This window comes from Ornithorhynchus anatinus, chromosome 1, assembly GCF_004115215.2.
Source record: "Ornithorhynchus anatinus isolate Pmale09 chromosome 1, mOrnAna1.pri.v4, whole genome shotgun sequence".
Classification (NCBI taxonomy): Eukaryota; Metazoa; Chordata; class Mammalia; order Monotremata; family Ornithorhynchidae; genus Ornithorhynchus; species Ornithorhynchus anatinus.
Genome location: NC_041728.1, coordinates 92,953,856 through 92,970,175, shown reverse-complemented (window position 1 = coordinate 92,970,175; position 16,320 = coordinate 92,953,856). Strand labels below are relative to the sequence as shown.

The 16,320-nt window shown below is 44.1% G+C and overlaps 1 protein-coding gene across 1 annotated transcript in view; it reads right to left on the bottom strand.

The window, feature by feature from the left end:
- Positions 1 to 5,732, bottom strand: part of VSNL1 (visinin like 1) — a 169,372-nt gene extending 163,640 nt beyond the window's left edge. Inside the window, exon 1 of the mRNA XM_029076178.2 lies at positions 5,495 to 5,732. The gene's annotated coding sequence lies outside the window, so the exon portion shown is untranslated. The remainder of the gene's footprint in view (positions 1 to 5,494) is intronic.
- Positions 5,733 to 16,320: the final 10,588 nt, after the last annotated feature.

Below are 16,320 nucleotides of genomic sequence, written 5' to 3'. Positions count from 1 at the left end.
AAGCACACCTAGGAGCCCCTCATTTATACAGTTCTCAATGAATCAAACCACAGCAACGAAACTTTCAGTGTATTTGGATTTACTCAAGAGTAAGCCAATTATACTCAATCCAAAACAACATCAATCAATAACAACATGTGTATGGTATTTCAGAGATACAGCATTGTTTTTCCACTCTCACCAACTTTGTCCCATCTAAAGTAGAGGGAGAAAGGCTGGATTCAAGAAATCACAGGCATCAATTTAAAGGGGTTTTTTTCCCCCTAAAGAAGTGATTATCTCTTAGTTCATTTAATATGGTGAATTATAATGATTAAACCTTTATATAAATATCCATAAACCCTATTTTGAGCTTTATGATAATCTATATCATAGATTTATGCTTTATAGCTTTATAAAGCTATAAATATATATCGATTTATAACTTTATGATAATCTATCTGCAGATACATTATTTGCAGTGTGCAGAAGAGCAGTAGTTTTTTTCCCCCCAAAATAAATTAATAAAGTTGGTATTTGTTAAGCGCTTACTATTTGCAGAGCACTGTTCTAAGTGCTGGGGTAGATACAGGGTAATCAGGTTGTCCCACATGAGGCTCACAGTCTTAATCCCCATTTTACAGATGAGGTAACTGAGGCACAGAGAAGTTAAATGACTTGCCCACAGTCACACAGCTGACAAGTCTATCTGGGATTCAAACCCATAACCTCTGACTCCCAAGCCAGTGCTCTTTGAATACTAGTGTAATTGGAGTACAGAAAAATTTATCTCTCGTACATATTCGCAATGAACTCAGCCTTTGGAAGATGAATGCATGCATATCACTAACTTGTCTTGTTAGATGTATGCAGATAATTAAAAAATATATTTTTTTAAAAAAAAGACCTAAGTGAAAAATGGAATATACTATTTCATAAGATTTAAAAAAGTTTAAAGCTGACAAATTATACATTTTAGAAGCCTGATCAAGTAACCAAATAGTCTTTAGAATTCACACTGATTGCTCTTAATAGAAAATCATACGAACAGCTTTGCAAATATAAAGCTTTCAGAGGAATTGAGCGTGGGGAAATTACACGATAGAAGGAAGATGGCAGGGAGTTTGCTAAGCTGGGCGAGGAAAAAATCAAATCCCAAGCAAAGCAAAAAGCAACTAGAAAACCTTCAAGTGTTCTCTGCAGAGGAATTTGAAAGTAAATATATCAGTCCCATCTGCAGCAGGGCTTTCTATGTCAACACTACCTAGATTAGGAACTGGTAGATCACCTAAAGAATAGAATGTGGAAGGAACAGAGGTAAAATGAATCGGTCCATAACATTTCTGAAGCATAGGCACTGAAAGGAAAAGCAGATATTCAAATAATTGTTATCAGTTAAACTGCAAACCCCAAGATGTTATCAATCTCCAGAGAGCATTTACTAAGCACTCACATTCTCATACTGCAGAGGGGAACCCAGAAACACCCCTATTATTCAGTCTGAGATGACCCCCGCACCCCACAACAGCCCACCATAGTATTAAAATGATATGTAGTGGCATCTGGGGAAGGGAGAGAAAAATCACTTGTCTGAAGGTAGAATATTGGACAAATTCATCACTTTAATCTCCACCCAAAAAGCAGGGGAGAGCAATATCTGGTCATGTTTTCAACTTCATAATCAGCAGCCTGAACCTCCTGAGTCTTCGCAAGATGCTGGTGCAGCCTTAAAAATCTGCATGATTCCCCCATGTGGCACCTCTGCAGATTGTCCAGCACAAACAACTCATCCCCCTCAACCGTCCCCCCTCCCACCATCTCTCTCTCTCTGCAGGTGGCTTCTTCCAGATGATTGCTATAAAGGCAGGAGGCATGGTTTAGCCCCATTCCTGCTGTCCAAGAGCATGAATATTGAGGAAACATGTGGCAGAACCTCCGCAGCACCATGTGGCGGAGAGGTGGGCAGGGCCGCAGTGTCTCTAGTTGCTGGCTTGAGGTGACTGAAGGTGAGGGGGAAAATCAAGTGGCAGAAGATAGGAAAAGTCCAGGGAGAAGGGAAGAAAGAAATGCCATGATTGGAAAAGGCTCCAATGGGAAAATGAAGATGTAGGGGGTGTAATGTGGGGAGGACTGTATTGTAAAAGAGAAGGGCAGGAAAAGGTTAGTGGTAAGAGGGAGTGTGGGGAAGGAGGGGAGAGAAATGCTACAAAGAAACCAAGAGGATTTTTACTGAGGAGCTCCAAGGGTTGAGATAAGAAAAGGGCTGGGAAGGAATAAACTTGGGTCATTTTAGGAATTGCAGCAGTGGTCGCAGAGTATGGACTGATTCATAAAAGGGACTGTTCTAATCCCATATCTCCATTTAAATCCAGTGGGATCTGAGCCGGCCGTTTTCCAGAATGGGCCAAAGCCATCCTTGCCTGATCACCAGCCCCGGGCACCTACCCTTCCGATGCCTAGACACCCAATTTCCTCTTTTCTTCTCACTCTCCTCCATCCCCAGGGCTGTGTTCACTGAGGACAGAACCCGCAGAATGGCACGCACCCAGTGGCCATCAATCAACATTAACTGATGTTGAAAATGGTACTGGTTTCTGTAAGCAAATGGTCCAGGAGTGAGGCTCAGAAGTGTAGGGAAAAAAAGATTAAAACTTTGCCTCAGGGAAAAATATTGTATTTTGGATTTCATTAGTACATGGCTCAAAACATCCTGAAAATAATTTGGGGTCTGTGTGAACTGTGGAGAAAGGAATAGGGATGGGTTTTACAGAGGAGATTAGACACTTTTGAGTTAAAGGCAAGATTGAATCTTTTCTTTTCCTCCCAATAACCACCTCTTCTCATTTCTCATATGATTTATTCTCTCCAATCTGGCAGCTGAAATCATTACAGAACAGTGAACAACTTCTTTCCCATATTTATTTCTCTACGATGCATTAAGCCGTTTGGCCTGAAGCTCTGTAGAGCGCGGCGCTGTTCTTAGCTATATTATAAGTGCAACCAATTTAAATTCATGCATGCAACATTTGATTGCAATCCATCATGGATGGCAGTCCTATGAAATGTTGTGCACTGGGGTGGATTAGTTGGGTCGCTGCATAAAATGACCCAAACCTGGTTTTCAAACAAAGTTACTTCCCTTTCTCTTCTCCTTCCAATTTGTCTCTACAATATACGAAGCTGTAGCTTCTCTTTGCATCTCCACAAATATAACTGCATGTTCCCTCTCTTCCTCAATGACAGGATTAGTCCACTGGCGTGTTTTTTATTTTCTTCCAGCCACCAGCATATTCACTTCATTCCAGTCCCCACTGTAGGGCAGAACACCACTTTACGTGCAGTTTCTTACAGCTGCCCAAGCATTACAACCCACAGATGGGTGCAAATATGGATTTTTTTTAAATTCCTATTTTACAGGTGACTTAGACACGCGGTCAGGGGAGCACATCAAACACTGAAAAAAAAAACCTCAAAGAAAACACTAAAAGATTTTTTTCCAATATGCCTTTCAAAAAGGGATATGACCTTGCAGAGATTGCTCTTTGGGTTTCTCTATCCACACAATCCGTTTAAACTCAAGAAACAATGACCTTTATTCCTTGGCAGAAGCAAAAAAAAAAAAAAAAAAAGCAAAGATGAAGAATTTCCAAATTTACACCTATGAGCAGTCTATCCTGGGATGTAAACTGTTTAGCAAGTATCCCACCGCTGCCTGTTACCGTGGGTGTTTTATATATTATTTTGGGCCATCATGAGCAGGTTGAGGATGTCACAAAAAGCCAAGAGTTCAAAGAGGATTCCTGTCACCTTGCAGGTTTCCCTCCCTAGGCGATTTAATCAAACCCTCGTTTAAAATCTATAAATTGGATTTTCGACTGTGAGCCCGTTATTAGGCAGAGATGGTCTCTGTTGCCCGAATTGTCCATTCCAAGCGCTTAGTCCAGTGCTCTGCACATAGTAAGCGCTCAATAAATGCGACTGAATGAAGTGTACATTGCAAGCGCTTAGTCCAGTGCTCTGCACATAGCAAGCGCTCAATAAATGCAACTGAATGAGCTGAACCTTGCAAGCGCTTAGTCCAGTGCTCTGCACATAGTAAGCGCTCAACAAATGCGACTGAATGAGCTGAACCTTGCAAGCGCTTAGTCCAGTGCTCTGCACATAGTAAGCGCTCAATAAATGCGACTGAATGAAGTGTACATTGCAAGCGCTTAGTCCAGTGCTCTGCACATAGTAAGCGCTCAACAAATGCGACTGAATGAGCTGAACCTTGCAAGCGCTTAGTCCAGTGCTCTGCACATAGTAAGCGCTCAACAAATGCGACTGAATGAGCTGAACCTTGCAAGCGCTTAGTCCAGTGCTCCGCACATAGTAAGCGCTCGACAAATGCGACTGAATGAGCTGAACCTTGCAAGCGCTTAGTCCAGTGCTCTGCACATAGCAAGCGCTCAATAAATGCAACTGATTGAGCTGAACCTTGCAAGCGCTTAGTCCAGTGCTCCGCACATAGTAAGCGCTCGACAAATGCGACTGAATGAGCTGAACCTTGCAAGCGCTTAGTCCAGTGCTCCGCACATAGTAAGCGCTCGACAAATACGACTGAATGAACTGTACATTCAAAACCATCTCGAAAATCATTTGGGGTTCGTGTGAACGGTGGAGAAAGGAGGAGGGATGGGTTTCACAGAGGGGAGGAGACACGGTGGAGTCGAAAGCAACACTGCATCTTTGGAAACAATAATAAATCATCCTTTCATACAAAATACGACTGAGTGAAGGAATAAATGCCAAAGAGGTCGTGGTTTGGATGAAACTCCTACAGCTCCCAGGCACCAACATTTGACACCCAATTTCCCCCCCCCCCTTCCCTCCCAATCGCTTTACTTTCCACTGTCCCTTAGGCGAACACATTACCAAGCGTTTCGCCCAGTGCTCTGCACACAGTGAGCGCTCGATAAATACTATGAATTTGAATGAATGCAGGCCACTTCCCAGGAAGAAACACAGGTTCTGCAGCAAAGCGGTGGCAGGACCGTCCCGGGCTCCGGATCTCGGACCCACCGAACAACTTCTGCAGCAGCAGCAGCAGCAGCAGCAGCAGCAGCAGCAGCCCAGCTCCTGAAGCCTGCAGCAAGATTTCTATTTATTGCAAATAAGAGGCTACTGCGGGGGTCCCCCCACCTCCTGGTGTTTTGCAGAAAAAGACCCCCCTCCTGCCCATCCACCACTCCGCATGCAAACCCTTGGCTCTCTTTTCCCACCGCGCTACGAGGTCGAGGGCCATAAAAAAAAAAAAAAAAATCAATCTGAAGTCGAGGGCCTCTTTTCAAGTCCTCTCCCCATAAAAAACCCAATCGGAAGGCGCTCGCAGCAGCCCAGGCGAGCGTCACCCTGCCCTCCACCGCCTCCGTGCAGAAGCGAAGGGTGCAGCGCAGTCCAAAGCATCCCCCCGACCTGGGCTGCTTTTGCACAGGCCGAAAGAAATGCGACGAAATCGGCGAGAGTTGACACTTACAGTTAAAGCGCTGGGCACGGCCACTAAAAGCGAAATGAGCCAACTCAACGGGTGGGGAAGGGGGGCGGGGGGCTTAAGAGAAGTATATTTAATGGAGGTGAACGGTGGATCCGCCTACGTCTTGGCCGTCGCTGCCGCTTAAATCCCCTTTAGATCGCGCCTTCCGAGCGGCCGCTGCAACACAACACGCTCCGCTCGCTCCTTGCGGCAGATTTGGAATCCCATACAAAATCAAACGTTCCCTGGAGTCTTTTGCGCAGGCGTCTGAGCCTCCGCCTTCCCCTCCTCCCCCTCTCCTCCCTTCCCCTTCCTCCTCTCCCTCCTCTTTCCCTCCCTTTCCCCTTTCTCCTCTTCCTCCTCCCTCCTCCCCTCTCCCTCCTCCCTTGCTCCTTCCCTCCTCCTCCTTCCCTCTCCTTCCCCTCCCTCCTCCCTCCTTTCCCCTCTCCTCCTCCTCTCCTCCCTCCCTTCCCTCTCCCTCCTCCCTTCCCTCCTCCTCCTTTCCTCTCCCTCCTCCTCCCCTCCTTCCTCCTCCCCCTTTCTTCCTCCTCCTCCTCCTTCCCTCCTCCCTCCTTTCCCTCTCCCTCCTCCTTCCTTTCCCTCCTCCCTTTCCCCTCCTCCTCCTCCCTCTCCCCTCCTCCCTTCCCCTCCCTTCCCTCCCCCTCCTTCCCCTCTCCCTCCTCCCTTCCCTCCTCCCTCCTTTCCCCTCTCCCTCCTCCCTCCTTTCCCCATCCCTCCTCCCTCCTTTCCCCTCTCCCTCCTTTCCCCTCTCCCTCCTCCTTTCCCTCCTCCCTCCTTTCCCCTCTCCCTCCTCCTTTCCCTCCTCCCTCCTTTCCCCTCTCCTTCAGGGCATGGGACCCCCCCACTCTTCCACGTTTTTGGAGAAACCGGCAACGAAGGATAGATGAAAAGGAGCACGATGTGCAGAGCAAATAATAATAATAATTCTAGTATTTAAGCCCTTACTGTGTGCCAGGCACTGTACTAGGCACTGGGGTGGATACAAGCAAACTGGGTTGGACACAGTCCCTGTGCCACATGGGGCTCACAAGTCTTGATGCCCATTTTACAGAGGAGGAAACTGAGGCAAAGAGAAGTGAAGTCATTTGCCCAAGGTCACAAAGCAGAGAAGTGGCAGAGCAGGGATGAGAACCCACGACCTTTGGACTCCCAGATCCATGCTCTATTCACTACGCTATTGTACTAGAACACCTGTCTGGTTCGACCCCAGGGGATAGATCAGACTGGGGAGGACAGAGTTGGAAAAAAAAAATGCAGCAAGCAGGAGTTCCCAAACAATCAACAGTGTTCTACACATAGTAAGCATTCAATAATTGATTGAATGGTATTTATTGAGCGTTTACGATGTTCACTTGTACACTTGGGGGAGTACAACAGAATTAGCAGACACTTTCCTTGCCCATAACGAGTTTACGGTCTAGAGGGTGGCAAGCACCCTGAAATTTGTATTGCAACTATCACCAGCAGTTAACTGAGCACCTATAACGTGTAAGGCACTGTACTAAGTGCTTGGCAACCCCATTCATTCATTCAGTTGTATTTATTGGGCCCTTAATGTGTGCAAGGCACTGTACTAAGCGCTTGGGAGAGTACTCTATAATAATAGATACATTCCCTGCCCACAACGAACTTAGAGAAGAATCAATGAATAGTACGTATTTAGCACCTACTGTATGCAGAGTACAGGGGCAAGGGCTTGGGAGAGGGCAATAGAATTAAAGTACATGATACCTTGCTCTCAAGGATCCTATACCTTGCCCTCAAGGATCCTACAGTGGAGCGAAGGCAGACTTTTAAATAAATTACAGATTCAAGAAGTGATAGAGGAAGCAGCATGGCCTAGTGGAAAGAGCGCAGTACTGCAAATCAGAAGACCCAAGTTCAAATTCCCCCTCCACCCCTGACCTTGGGCATATTGCTTAACTTCTGGTTGGCATTTTGGCAACCTCTCTCTTAGGGCAGCAGTTCCTAGATCCCCACACAGTCGTTTCCTCCTTGTCCCATTTGTTTAGAACAACAGTGCTTGACGTAGCCCAATGGTTGGTCAAACCAGACCCCAAATAAGGAGGTAAGATAAGTTTGAGCTGGCTCAGGGGAGGCTGGTGTACTGCACTTTTGCCTTCCAGCGTCCACATGTTTGGGCCTCAGAGGAGCAATATGGCCTAATGGAATGAGCCTGGGCTTGGGAGTCAGAGGACCTGGGTTTTAATGCCAGCTCACCTATATATCTGTTGTGTGACCTTGGGCAAATCATTTAACTCCTCTGTACCTCAGTTCTCTCATCTGCAAAATAGTGATTCAATACCCGTTCTCCCTCCTAGTCTTGTGAACTCCCCATGGGACCTATCTTATCTACTCCAGTACTTAGCACATATTACGTGTATAACAAATACTATGATTATTATTATTCATACATAGGGTGTTCTGAAGTTGAGTGGCAGAGATCTAGTTGTCTATGTATGATGGATTTGCCTCATTTTTTCCCCTCTAAGTTTAGATCCTCTCCAGGACCCACTGAGTTGGTCCAAATCAATCAATGGTTTTTACGGAGTACCTACTGTACTGTTTGGGAGAGTACAATAAAATTACTTTAAAAATGATTTCTGCCCTCAAGGAACTTATCATCTAGAAGGAGAGACAAGAGTTACCAGGGACTGTGTCTAGGTTGAAGCAGAATTTCTGAAATGTCAGTTGGGGAGATTAGAAATAAATCTAGGAAGGCCTTGCCGGGGAGATGTGATTTCAGAAGGGCTCTGAAAATGGAAGAACTGTGGTCCCTAGACTGTAAACTCAGTGTGGGGAGGGAACGGGTCTACCAACTCTGTTTTACTCTCCCAAGTGCTTAGTACAGTGCTTTCTTCACAGTAAACACTCAGTAAATACCACTGATTAATAATAATAATAATAATAATTATGGTATTTGGTAAGCACCTACTATGTGCCAAGCACTGTAATAGAGTGATAGATATGAAGAGGGAGGCAGGTAGTCCTGATCCTTTAGTCCAGATAACCTTGAGGCTTAGACTGAAATTTTCTGCCAGTGAAAAATGCCTCAAATTAGATTAGGAGGTACTGTGATTGGCATTTCTGACATCTCTTCTCCACCTCAAACACCTCCCTTTGAAGGTGCTGCACTTGTCAATCAAGCCATCAAAGAATAGTATGTACTGGGCTCTGCACACAGTAAGTGATCATTGAGTATGACTGACTGAATGACTGAATAGACCTCTAAAGGCAAGGCCCTGGGAAAAAGATTGATAATTTCGATGGGCATTTTGTGGAGCTTTAGCACCTATTCATCAGCGTGGCTCAGTGGAAAGAGCCTGGGCTTCGGAGTCAGAGGTGATGGGTTTGAATCCCGGCTCTGCCACTTGTCAGCTGTGTGACTGTGGGCAAGCCACTTAACTTCTCTATGCCTCAGTTACCTCATCTGTAAAATGGGGATTAAAACTGTGAGCCTCACGTGGGACAACCTGATTACCCTGTATCTACCCCAGCACTTAGAACAGTGCTCAGCATATAGTAAGCACTCAACCAATACCAACATTATTATTATTAAATCAATCAATGGTGTTTATTGAGTGATTACTGTGTGCAGAACACTGTACGAAACCCTTGGGACAGTACAGTATAACAAGGTAGATAGACATGATCCCTACTTACAGGGAGCATAAAGACTAGAGGGGGAGACGGACAATGAAATGACAGATGGACTGAAGTGCTGTAAAAGCGGGGTGAAAATTAAAATCCTTAAAAGGGTACAGACCCAAGTGCACAAGTGACTCAGAAAGGGTGGGTGAAAAGGGGAAGGGAGGGCTTAGTCAGAGAAGTTTCTTGGAAGATCAATCAATCTTATTGAGTGCTTACTGTGTGCAGAGCACTGTACTAAGTGATTCGGAGAGTACAGCACAACGATATGACAGACACATTCCCTGCCCACAGTGACCTTACAGACCAGAAGGTAAGACAGACATCAATATAAACAAATGACAGATAAGTATGTAAGTGTTGTGGGGCTGGTGGGATGAATAAAGACTGGTGAATAAAGTGGGCAAGTGAGGGTGTCACAGAAGGGAGTGAGGAAAGAGGAAATGAGGGCTTAGTCAGGGAAAGTCTCTTGGAGATATGCCTTCAAGAAGATATGATTTTAGTAGGACTTTGAAGATGGGGAGCAAGGTGGTCTGTTGTTAATGAAAGGGAAGGGAGTTCCAGGCCAGAGGGAGGAGGTGGGAAAGGGATCATTGACAAGATGGAGGTATTCAAGGAGCAAAGTGTGGGGGCTGGGCTGTCGTACATCAGCGAAGTAAAAATAGGAGTGAGAAAACTGATGAAGTGATACAGCCAAAGGTAAGGAGCTTCTGTTTGATGTGGATCCTCCTCTAGACTGTAAATTCACTGTGGGCAGGGAACATGTCTACCAACTCAATTATATTCTACTCTCCCAAATGCTTAGCACAGTGCCCTGAACAAAGTATGTGCTCAATAAATGTGATTGATGGGTTGATGTGCAACCACTGGAGGCTTTTGCAGAGTGGGTAGACAAGGACTAAGTAAACTACTTATGGATGAGTTATCTGATTATATTCTATCTACCCCTGTGCTGAGCAGAAAGTTTGCACATGTTCTTGAAAAATACCACAATTATTATTGCTAATTATAATAAAAATACATCTTCATTGGTCATCTTTTCCCTCTGCTTCTACAAAGCTTCACTGGCAGGTACTCTCTCTGATCTTAGGTGGGGACATGGTGCAAATTGGAGGCACAGTGGAGGGCCTCCACTTACCAATTAGGGGTATTTCTCCATCGATCCTCCAATTCCACTGAAAGGTACTATGCTTACTGAAGCATATTCAGGCAACCTTACTGTATGCACAGCACTGTTCTAAGCACTTGGAAAGTACCATTCAGCAATAAAGAGAGACAATCCCTGCCCACACCGAATTTACAGTTTAGAAGTATATGCTGGGGGGTGAGGACAGCTTTCATGTGCAAGGGGATTCAAGAAGGTACATTCAAAAATAAAAATCACATGGCCTCATTGCAACAGAGGTACCTTTTTCAAAAGTGCTCTTAGTGTCAGTTAAATAAATGCTATTGACTAGCTTATATTTGTAATTTATTTATATTAATTTCTATCTCTCCCTCTAGATTGTAAGCTCACTGTGGCCAGGGAACGTGTCTGTTTGTTGCTGTATTATATTCTCCCAAGTGCTTAATACAGTGCTCTACACAAAGTAAGTGCTCAATAAATACAAATGACTGACTTTTAAAAAGTCACACTTCCCCATTTCCCTGAAGTCTTTTTGACTTCAGATAAAGTACTAGGAATTAAATCAGTCAGTCAGTAGTATTTATGGAGTACTTGCTATGTACAACGCACTATACTAAGAACTTGGGAGAGTACGATACAACAGAATTGGCAGATATGGACTCCGGTACAGTGAGCCTATAGTATAGAGGGAGAGACAGTCAATATAATTTATAATGTATAATTTAAAGATATGTAGATAAGTGCTGCGGGGTTGAGGGTCAAATGTGACCTTACTAATTCTTTGGAAGGGGGAGAGTGGTGCACTGACTAGATTGTCTGCCTGTTGTGGGCAGGGATTGTCTCTATTGCTGAATTGTACTTTCCAAGCACTTAGTACAGTGCTCTGCACACAGCAAGTGTTCAATAAATACAATTGAATGAATGGTGGTCTGGCATATGTGGAAGGGGAAGTAGTGCCAGGCTCTGGGGAGGACCTGGGAAAGGAGCCGGCAGCGAGCTAGATGAGATCAAGGCACTGTGAGTAAACGAGTTTTTTCTCTCCAACCATTTCTATGAACATTTATGCAGCAGTCTAGCTATGGTCTTTGGGTCCTGAGGAGCCTATCATTGCTGCCACATCTCCAGAAGCCAATCTCATGAAGGGCTTAATCGAGGAACTTCTGTAATGGCTATCAAAAGCCTTGCTACCTCCAGAACATCAGAGATTGCCTCCAATTCAGGTCTTGGAATGCCTGACTCCAGGAACTTATGTTTACAGGCTTGCTGGAGGACCCTGAGCATTGGTTGGTCTCTTCCAAATGCCAGCAATCAATTCCCCAGACGAGACACCCCACTTTGATTAGAGTCACCTCGGCTTCCTTGGCCTTTTCTGCTTCACACCCTGAGAAACCACAAACTGTACCAATTTTCTGGACTGGGAGTAGTGGTTCTGGAATGACTGTGCAGACTTCTCCCATCCCTCTGACCAAGGAGTCAGAAATGCTTAGGCCTATATGGAGGGTGTGAACATTAAGTGTGGGTCTGTTCATGTGAATCTATTAGTTACCTGGGCTACTTAACACTTTTGTCTCACTTTTCACCCCTTTCGCATGCTTCAATCTTTAGCTCTGTTTCCTCCAAGTCTCACCCTTGTCCGATTTGGGTTAGAAAATCAAAAAGGCTACATTACCAAAGTTGTCAGTGAACTGCAAAACCAAGTCGGGACTGTAGGCAATAGGGCGTGGGGATTAATAATAATAATGTTGGTATTTGTTAAGCGCTTACTATGTGCAGAGCACTGTTCTAAGCGCTGGGGTAGACACAGGGAAATCAGATTGTCCCACGTGGGGCTCACAGTCTTCATCCCCATTTTACAGATGAGGGAATTGAGGCACAGAGAAGTTAAGTGACTTGCCCACAGTCACACAGCTGACAAGTGGCCGAGCTGGGATTCAAACTCATGACCTCTGACTCCAAAGCCCGTGCTCTTTCCACTGAGCCACGCTGCTTTTCTTGGCTCTGCTACTGGATGATGGCAATGATATTTGTTAAGCATCTGTTGCCGAAGTGTACTTTCTAAGCACTCAGTGCAGTGCTCTGCACACAGTAAGCGCTCAATAAATACGGTTGAATGAATTTACTATCTGCCAGGTACCGTACAGATTCAAACTGATCAGTTACAAACTCAAATTGATCAATTCAGACACAGTGGGGTTCACTGAGCTAATCTCAAGACTGCGAGCTCATTGTGGGCAAGGAATGAGTCTGCTTACTATTATATTATTCTCTCCTAAGCGCTTAGGACAGTGCTCAGCACACAGTAAGCGCTCAGTACGATTAAAGAATGATTGCATTTGGTGCACTTCTTTGCAAAGACAGCCCTAGCTCCTTTGAGAATCAATCGCTGTGTCAAATCTGATGATTTCCCTGCTTCAAACCTTCAGTCTGCTGGTTGCTGCTGAAACACGGAGAAGTGGATAATAAGTCCTAAATGGATCTGGCAGCTAAACTGGGCATGCTCAGGAGCCGGGACAGATTTGTGAGCAAGAGGGAAGATTTGCATTGCCCAGACTGCAGTGTACATCACCCTCTCTTCAGTTTAGATAATATGTGTGCTGCAGTTTTACATTTCCCCAAAGAAAAAAAGACCAGCCATTAAAAGCAACACATTTTTGATTCTTCCAGAGAAGGGTATCAGACTTTGGGTTTAAGAAGTAGTTTTGTTTTGGTCTGAAACTGCCTATGTTTTATGTAGATTCAGCTTGATTGTGGTTTTACCACGTAAGTAGCCTTACTAAAGATGCATTACAGTTTTAAAAATAGATTTGGTTACATTGATCTTCTGCATTAACACATACCTACATTTTGTCACGGCAGGCTGCTTAGAATGGGGTCTGTCCTGCAGCTTTTCAACTAAATCATGGTCATTTTTGCCTTGTTTCATAAAAATAGCATGTCATGTTGCAGCTTTGCTTATAAAATAGATGAAGTTATATCACAGTTTTTTTTGAAGACCTTTGGGAACAATGAGATTTTGATAGATAAATGATTTCATAGCAGTATTTTGGGTAGCAGCTTTTTTTTCTTTTAAAACCTTAATTCCACTGGTGAGCACTAGATTTTATTTTATGAAAATCTCAATGGAGTGTATAGTCCTATAGGTTTTTTTAGTCTAACATTTTTTTCCTGAGTTTCCTGCCTTTTTTTTTTTGCCAAAGGTAAAGGGGAAACAAAGCCCCAAAGTTATAAAGGGAGTTATTTTGGGTAGAAAATACTTCTCTATTATTTTATATGTAAGTTGAGTTTCTGAAAAAGATTGAGCCATTTCCCCCTAATTTCTCTCTGGGCATGGTAGAAACTAGGAGGCATTACCAACCACCTCATGCGAGCAGAGAAGAGCAGCAATGCGGCTGCAAAGCTTGGCAAGAACAGAACTGCTCTGGGTTGAAGGGATTCACAAAGGTTCCTGTTCAGTGATGCTGCACTGTACTGAAATGCAAGCATAAACCTTTCAAGTTAAGTGGTTTTGTCCGCTAATAGCACTTGCAGCGTAGCCTAAAATTAAACGTACCACTATCATATCAGTGTTACTCTTAAGAGGATTTGTTTTTGATGAGCTTAATATTGATATTTTTGGGGCTATTTAGGTTCAAAAGCAGCAAGCCAGGGGTATCTGCTTTGCCTAAGCCTCTGCAAAAAGCAATTAGAGGCATCCATTCTTTAATTATTTTCCAAGTCCCAGGACTGTGTGTGTATAAAGGTCTCATCTCTTAATTCTAAATTTTTATATGTATGCCTTAGCTAAGCATATTCAGCAGAAACCGAGGTATGGGTTTTCAGGAATACGATAGGACAGTGCTGATAATGATTGATATGTTGTTTATTCTACGTGCCTACATATACGGGTAAAGTTGTTTAATTGAAAAGCATGGACCCTGAAGGACTAAAGGCTATCGGTAGCCTCTCTCCACAGTTATAAAAGAGGAGGACACTGAGGAACCCTAGCTTAATTCATTTCCTACCTACCATATTTGCCCATAATTACCATTTATTTAGCAACTTCCCAGAAGAGGAGGGATTTAATCCTTGGAAATTAAGTCTAGCAATAACCAAAACAATGGAAAAAACATAAGGGGAAAAGGAAATAAAATAGCATTTGAGAATGCTTCTCAAAAGTAGTGTGTTCTGCCAAACACTTAATAAAGTAACTGTTCCCCATCCCAGAGTGATACCTGCTAAAAATTTTCACCCTTCCCCTCTCCTTACCTTGGTCTGCAACAGTCTTACTGAATAAACAGCCCTCACCCCCTATGTCACTTTCACACTCTCCTCTTCCTTCTCCCTTGGTGGTCTAAATGAGTTAACGACTCTCATCTGCTTATCTCACCTTTTGGCTCCTAGTCTGGCCAGAAGCAGGCTTAATGAGTTAACTTCCCTCACCTGCTTTGTCACGTCCACACTCAATTAAGGGTATTTACTGAACACTCTCATGTGCAGAGCACAGTACATCAAGATTAGTAGACATTGTTCCCTGCCCATAAGGAGGATGAATTAAGCATCCTTTCCTGCTCTGTCCTAATCTCATCCTTCTGCTCCTTCTCCTCTAAGACCTGGCTGTTACACAATTTATATGGTCAAAAAGTAAAGGGTTTTTTTTTCCAAAAATCAGTTGGCACAACTATCTGCATTTACAGATCATATGTTCCTAGGAGAAAGGAAGGCCCCCTGCCCTCAGAGACTTCTGAACAGTAGAGTTTTGACTGACATAGATCCTAACCTGATTCAATGACACACTGGCGGTAAGAGCAGGAGTGGCAGGAACAACAGCAACTCAACTAGAGGTAGGTCTACATGAGGTAAGCAGTTTATAGAAAGGCTGTGTTTCTTTTGTCCTACTCCATCCTCCCAGGGCCTTGTCCAGCATGACCCTAGCCCTAGGTGCTTCCTTAGTTAAGGGAGGAGTGGAAGTAGAGACAGGGTAAGTCCCTACACATATTTCGTGTGGCTGGTTTCCATTCACATTCTCTAGTGTCCAAATTACTCCTCTCTCCTTCCTTATTCCTCTATCCTGGTAAAGATCTGTACTTGTTTCAGACAATCACATGGCCTAAATGTTCACACTCAGAAGTCACTCCCACCAGGCTTATTTTATTAGAAGGCCCTAGCACCAGGGATATTGGTTTTTTTATACCTGGGTTTGCAATTTCATCTTCAGGTGCTCTGACGTACATCTCATGGCCTAGTGGATAGAGCCTGGGAGTCAGAAGGACCTTGGTTCTAATCCCTGCTCTGCCACATGCCTGCTGTGTGACGCTGGGCAAGTCACTTAACTTCTCTGTGCCTCATTTCCCTCGTCTGTAAAATGGGAATTAAGACTGTGAACCCCCTGTGGGGCAGTGACTGTTTCCAACCCAATTTGCTTGTATCTACCTCTGCACTTAGTACAGTACCTGGCACAAAGTAGGTACTTAACAAATAGCGGATGCACAGGCTTGGGAGTCAGAGGTCGTGGGTTGGCAACTGTGTGACTTTGGGTAAGTCACTTAACATCTGTGTGCCTCAGTCACCTCATCTGTAAATAGGGATTAAGACTGTGGGACAAGCAAGAACAGTGCTTGGCACATAGTAAGCACTTAAATAACATCAGCATTATTATTACTATTACAAATAAATGGAAAATTTGGGAATAACCAACTACTTTTGCATCTGTGGTTTGAGAAGTATCTGCCAGGCTCTGAACCAAAGTAATCCTTTTCCAGTTATTCACAGCACGTCAGAGTAGATATCCTCAGAAGTAGAAGTTGACATTGACTTCCTCAATCAGGAATGAGAATCTAAATAGGATTAGAGATGAGCTACACCTGGGATGGGTTTGTCAGATCCTTCAGGAATTCCAAATGTTTAGGCTGCTCCTGACTTCTGAGGGAAATTGGTGCTGGTTTCTGAATCATGAGGGAAGAAGCTGAAGTCTCGCTTAAAGGGATTCTTTTGAATTTACTTGGTGAAACTCAAACTACTTATCCCCGAAGGAAGGGCAAAATGGCCTGCCTGCATA